This window comes from Neovison vison, chromosome X, assembly GCF_020171115.1.
Source record: "Neovison vison isolate M4711 chromosome X, ASM_NN_V1, whole genome shotgun sequence".
NCBI classification, from domain to species: domain Eukaryota; kingdom Metazoa; phylum Chordata; class Mammalia; order Carnivora; family Mustelidae; genus Neogale; species Neogale vison.
This window is the reverse complement of record NC_058105.1, coordinates 30,016,192-30,022,785: the sequence shown is the minus strand read 5'-3', so window position 1 is coordinate 30,022,785 and position 6,594 is coordinate 30,016,192.

The following is a 6,594-nucleotide window of genomic DNA, read 5'->3' as shown; positions in this document are numbered from 1 at the left end:
CTGGACCGAATAGGAACATTGCTTATAGGAAAATTCTGAGCTCTAACTCAGAGCACTTCGTTTCACAACAATGATTATAAAACACAGCAAAGGTAAAAGAAAAATTCCCTCCTGCCTCACATCCAGACCCCACTCACTGCTGGCCCATTGGGCACGGTGTGACCATGAGAGCTGCCTTTGCTTGTATAGTATTTCGGGGAATCCATGGGGTCCCAGCCTGATTTCCCAACCCTATGACTTCACTCCCCAGGGAAAAAAGGCACAGAAAAGAGGAAACATACCAAGGTCTTTGAAAGCAAGAGGTCTCTTTTCACTTTTGCCATTAAGCTCACAGCTCAGGAGTGCTTTTATTATAAAACTTGAGACTTGAGATGGATTTATTCTAGAAGGGAAGGTCACGGGGTAAAGGCAGGTGTGTGAGCCACTAAACAAAAGCATGTCATTTGCCAATTAGGAGAGAAAGCTGAAAGTCAGCCAACCGACATCGTCTTTCCACTTCAGCCCCATGTTTCTCTGTATCTTGGGTCATCATGGGTTAGTGCTTTGGTCTGTCCACCAGGAAGATTGGAAATCAACTTTCCTTGTTGTGGCCCTTGTCAGAATCTCTAGAGCCAGACAGATTGGATGAAGTGAAGCCTATTTCTTGCGATAAAATAGTTGATACAACCAGGTACTGGGGAGTTTTCAGAAACTACAGAATCAGGGTAGGATCACGGCTGTGTTAACCTCTTCTGTGCCCGATGTCATGCTAAGCACGTCACAGGACATGGATTAACTCTCCCGATCCTCTCAACAGGCCTGAGATATAGGAATTCTTTTTTTTTATTTTTTTATTTTTTAAAGATTTTATTTATTTATTTGACAGAGAGAGATCACAAGTAGACAGAGAGGCAGGCAGAGAGAGAGAGGGGGAAGCAGGCTCCCTGCTGAGCAGAGAGCCTGATGCGGGCCTCGATCCCAGGACCCTGAGATCATGACGTGAGCCGAAGGCAGCGGCTTAAGGCACTGAGCCACCCAGGCGCCCGAGAGATAGGAATTCTAATTAATTCCATTTCACAGCTGACAAAACTGAGGCTTGCAGAAGCAAGATAATGCATGTACTCTGAGCTGTCTCACTTGCCAGGGATTTCGAAGAGCATGACAAGGTGAACTTGTCCAACTTTTTATTGCGGGTCATGAAACATATTAAAATATGAAAGCCTGCTAGTTTCAAGAGCAAAAGACAGAATCCATATGACATGTGGATTGAAGAGAAATTTTAATAAACAAAGCATGGTTTACAGAATCCATTTTTAGAGGACAGGTTGTTTTCTCTCCTTATTTTTATTATTTTTTAAAGATTTTATTTATTTTTTTGAGAGAGAGAGTGCATGAATGCGGGGAGAAGAGCAGAGGGAGAAGGAGAAGCAGGCTCCCCACTAAGCAGGGAGCCTGATGTGGGGCTTGATCCCAGGATCCTGAGATCCTGACCTGAGCCAAAGGCAGATGTTTAACCAACTGAGCCACCCAGGCGCCCCTGTTTTTCTTTTTAGCCAATTTAAGAATTATTGCTGTAAAAAATCACGAGAACCTAAAGCTCTCGAGTTAAATTTTATTTTATTCAAGTTTCCTTAACTTTTCCAGGACAGACCTTCCTTCTAAATGAAGGCTCTTGGCAGAGAATGCAGAGCTCCTGTAAGGTTGCACACCTGGATGCTGGGCATATGGGGCCCTACGGTAGGCTTAGCCCAAACCGAATACCACAAGCACATGGCCAGTTGGTGTTGGGCTCCCTTTCGCCTCTCACCAGGGTTGGGTCTCAGAAAAATGCAGAGACCTGACCGGGCCTTGGTCTGTTTTACCTACCTGGAGAGATATTGCTACTACTCTTTTCGGCACATGCTCTGCAGTCTCAAACTAAACCACTTGTCATTTCCTAGTCACTCTGCCCATCCACTTTCAGGTTTCCAGGCTTTGTTATATTCTTATTATCCCGCCCCCCTGCCTCTTGGCCAGGACACAGGCCTTCAAGACTCAGCTGAAATCACATGTCGTCCTCCCTGGGGCTTCCTTCCCCAGACTCCACCGCCCAGGCTCTCGACCATCTTCTTTGAACTGCTAAAGTAGTCTATTTCTATCAGCTCCATGAGCACGGTGATTTTTGTCTGTTTCATTCTTGGCTGTATCTCCTGTGCCTAGAACAGTGCCTGGCACGTAGTAGGTATTCAAGAAATAAGCATTGAGCGATTGAATTACAATGTTTATTTCATGCTTTGGTAGCCACGTGCTTCCCTGTCTGTTTCCATTTGGGGTTCTGTCTTGCTCCTCTTTATGTTCCTAACACTGAGCACAGAACCTAAGACAAAGTGAATGTCCACTGGAGAGAGAAATGAGTGAACGAAGGAAGGAGGGAAGGAAGGAATGACACGTGGAATTTGTTCCTTTGCTTATCCATCAGCTTGATTGAATTTGGGCTGGATCCAGCCTCTTGCTACCTGGGGACAATTCTGTACTGAGTCACACAAGGCCTTCCAGACTCGGATCTGTTGTTCGCCTAGCCCCTGGGCTTACAGGGAGGATCTGGATACAGCAGGAGTTTGGAAATCCTGTCCTACTGTTACATTGTCCGTGCTAGAGACCTAGTCCAAAGCAGTTGCTCCTACTATCCAGCGAGCACACGCTGCCCATTCAATCACAAGCCCCTGACACAGAGCCCTTCGTATGGAAAATACTCGATGGGTATCTGATTGCGATGGTGACAATGCTGAACACTGATTGTCACATAAGATGACTCAGGCCACTCCAGGGGAGAAGAACAGGCATGTTATTGGGGCACCTGAGGACGCTGCCATTAGAGCTGTACCAACTGCACACCCACGTGACCTATTAGGGCTGATTAGACCAGACATACTTCTGCGCCTGGGCCTGATGTTCCCAGCTTCTAAGACAGCGCGGTCATTGAAAGCGGTTAGAACCCTAGACTGACCTGCTCTGCAAGCAAGTGAGTTTGATCTTTCCCTCCATCTCTGTCTCTGTGTCTCCGTCTCCTCTCTCTCTCTCTCTCCCCGAGGTGGATGGGAAGCCCTTAGGGTGACCAGGGCCTTGGTCTATTGCTGCTCCCCCATTGTCATGTCTTGAGCGTTTTATGATGGGCCAGGCGCTCTGCTCTTCTAATTGTGTATGGATTCTCTCATTCAATGCTTTCGGCAGCTTTATGATGTGAGTGCTAGGATAACCATTTCTCAGATGAGAAAACTGAGGCAGCTGGCAAGCCACGTAAAGCCCCTGCGGCTGAAAGCAGGGGCCCCGCCAGTCAGAGAGGGCCGGGGAGCAGCGCAGGATAGTGCGGTGCCTGGGAAATGACCAGGGAGAGCTGAGGGAGGGGACCACTTCAGTCTGGGAGCCATCAGCCTGTTTGGGGACTGACCCAACGTCGGCCGCGAGGAGAGGCCCTCGGTATAGTGCTTTATCAAGAGCATGACTCTGCCTCTTTCCAGCGGCGAGACCGTGGGCAAGCCCCTAAGCTCTCCGCGCCTCAGCTTACTCAGCTGTGGAATGGGGGCAAGAACAGCACGGTAGTGCGGACGGAATAAGTGAGTCAGTATCTGCGAGGCGCGCGGACCAGAGCGCGGCCCAGGATGCGCGCCCCAGCGGGGAAGGCCCGCCGGCTCTCGCCGCACACAGGCCAGCCTCCTCCGTGGGGAGGCCGGCTTTTTGCCAGGGAAGCTTTGCAGGGGGCGCTCTCGGCGTGCTGGCTGCGCGGTAGTGTCCGCTGTCGATGGGGGAATGGCAGAGCGAAACGCCCCCACCTGCCACGGGAGGAACTGAGGGCGAGTACCTGGCCGAGGGGAAGGCTGATCGCGCCCTGGGGGGACAACACAGCTGTCGTGGGCCTCGCAGTGCCAGGCTGGATGAGAGAGGCAGGCCGAGGAAGCCCCCGGCGCAGCCCCCGCCACCAGCTGCGGGCTGACCGCCAGGCTCCGGGCGCCTCCTCGCGGCTGCCTGCAGAGGGCGCGCCCCTGCGCCCCTGCGCGCCGCCGCCGGCCGGCTCCGAGGGCGGTGCCCTCCGCGCGGGCTGCTCCCCGCCCATATTGCGCCAGCCCACCTCTCCCAAGAATTCCCCTCTGCCGGCTGCGGCCGAACGCTTCCCGCCGAGAACCTCCGACCTGTCGTCTACACTTCAGTAATTTGGAACTTGGGTGTGTGCTGGCTGGTCCCCCCAGTGTGCGGATGCACGGGGCCGACCTGGGCGGCTCAACAGTCGCATAGCAGGTGTCTCTCCCTCCGTCACACACAGCCCCAGACACCCTGGGAGCGAGGGCCCCACAAACACTTGACTTGCCTTTATGAGATCTCACGGTAGTGGTTCCAGAAGGAGAGCCCCGGGGGTGGCAGAAGAGGCTCCTGGCGGGATGCCTGCACGGCCTCAGTTGTCGCCTTGAACCTTCACTAGCCGGGCGGGACTGGGAAGCAAGGCCTCGCTGTGGAGGGGCCCCGTCGGCGGGAGAGCCCGAACATTTCAGTGCAGAGACCTGTGCTGGGCACGCAGGGCGCGGGTATAGACAAGCTGCTGGCCCTCATGGGAGGCAACGTGGAAAAACGGAAAGGAGAGATTTCGAAGGAGGAAAATCCTTCCCCCGCCACACACACACACTCGTTGTGTTACCTTGAGCACACCATGTCACTTTTCTGAGTCTGTTTCCCCACCGGCATCTCTGAGGGGGTCTAGAGTGGGGGTGGGGCGCGGCGAGGTGCTCAAAGAATACCGGAGCCAGGTCTGTACCGTTAGCATTTTCACGAGGAGAATACATTCATCTACCAAGTAATTCAAATTATATTTTATTATAGTTGTTTTTATTTTTTTAAGATTTTATTTTTTAAAAGTAATCTCCACACCCCAACGTGGGGCTCCAGCTCACAACCCTGAGATCAAGAGTCGCCCGCTCTAGAGACTGAGCCGGCCAGGTGCCCCAAATGACATTTTATAGCTGAGAAGTAAAATGGCAGCCGTAGCGTTTTGCAACAATCAAGCAATCAAATATTTATGAAAGCTCTTTGTGCGTTCAGAGAGGCTCCACAAAAGGTTTGATTTTTTCCGTTTGCTAAAATACACAGTAGCTGCTTGCTAACTGCTTCTTGAAGGAGGAAGAAAGTGCGTTCTAGGTGACAATGAGAACAGTGGGCTTTGGCTGGTGGAGGCCAGGCTCACCCCATGCCTTGAGGATCAGACTGGATTTCAGTAAAGAGGCATAGGGCAGGGCATCTAGACAGAGGCGGGAAGGTCGTGCCAGAGGCCGCGGACCTCTGCTTTAGCTCACTATCATGTCCCACACCTAGCACCGTCCTCGGCACAGAGTAGGTCCTCAGAAAGCGTTTGTGGAAGGAACCAACAAATGAGCAAATGAATCTGGCCAAGTGGAAACCAGAGTTTCCCATACACTGAGTCAGGACAAGCGGACAAACAGAAACCAGAAGGACGCAGTGGCTTTCGAGAACATTCTCTCCCTGGCTGTATTGGAAGCTCTAAGAAGTGGGGACAGAGCCATGGCCTGCGTGTTCCTCCCTATATCCTCAGCACCAAGAACGGGAACCAGCACACAGAAAGAGCTCTACAAATATTCAGTGAAGCGAGTGGCCGAATGTGGCCATTTGCGGAAATGTGTAGACCGTGGAGTAAGAGAGCAGTGAGTCTGAGGGCCGGCTCTGCCTGCGATTGCACGGGTGACCTCTGACAAGTCGCCTAACGTCTCGGAGTCTCATTTTCCCCTCTGATGGTAAGCCCCACTTCACAGCGTTGTCCTGAAGTTTCAGTGACAAAACGTGCATCAATGCCTGCTGCCACCTGCAGGGACAGTTGGGAGCCCTCACCGGCACACCGCTTCAGAGGGAGCAGATGCGGGTTTCGGGGTGCCGGCAATAGGGGAGACAGAAAGGACTGAGGGGGAAAGGAAGATCTAGGGGCCTCGTTATTTCCAAAAGGAGACCGCAGGGTACATGCGTGCAAACTAAGTGGGGAGATAGGGATGAGCTCTGGAAGAAACAGAGACCTACCAAGTGGGCTTTACCGCTGAAGAACAGGGCACCGAGTGCTGGCTGGAGCCCCTAGGCGACGAGCAGAAGAACCCAGAAGACTCCCAGGGGTTTCTGCCATGCCTGGTCAAGGAAAGCCACAGTGGCCGATTCCCAGACAATGCCACGTTTTCGGGCTGTGGTATTTTCGCAGGAATTTTAGAGACGCACGTGTATTTTCTTTTCTTCTCCCAAAATGTCAGAAAAGCACAGTCCACAAGGGGGCAGATGCTATCTCTCGAAGTCCAGTCACCGTAGAAACGCGGGGTATTAAAAGGCCAGCTTCCCTTGTCAGATTCTCCGGCGCCTAAATGAGCCAGCGAAGGCAGGATCCTTGGTGGTAGTCCCCGCCCCTGCCCTCATTAGCAGAGGTGTGCGAGTCATGATGTGGCCACGAGGGTGAGTGCTGGGAAGCCGCAGGCCCTGACTGATGCCAGGGGACATTGCTACGTGCTCAGACTTGGCACGGCTCCCTGCTTCTGGTCTAGCTCCTGGCTGCCTTGCCGTTTGTGTCTCCCTCGCAGGGCCAGGGAGATGCGAAGGGCC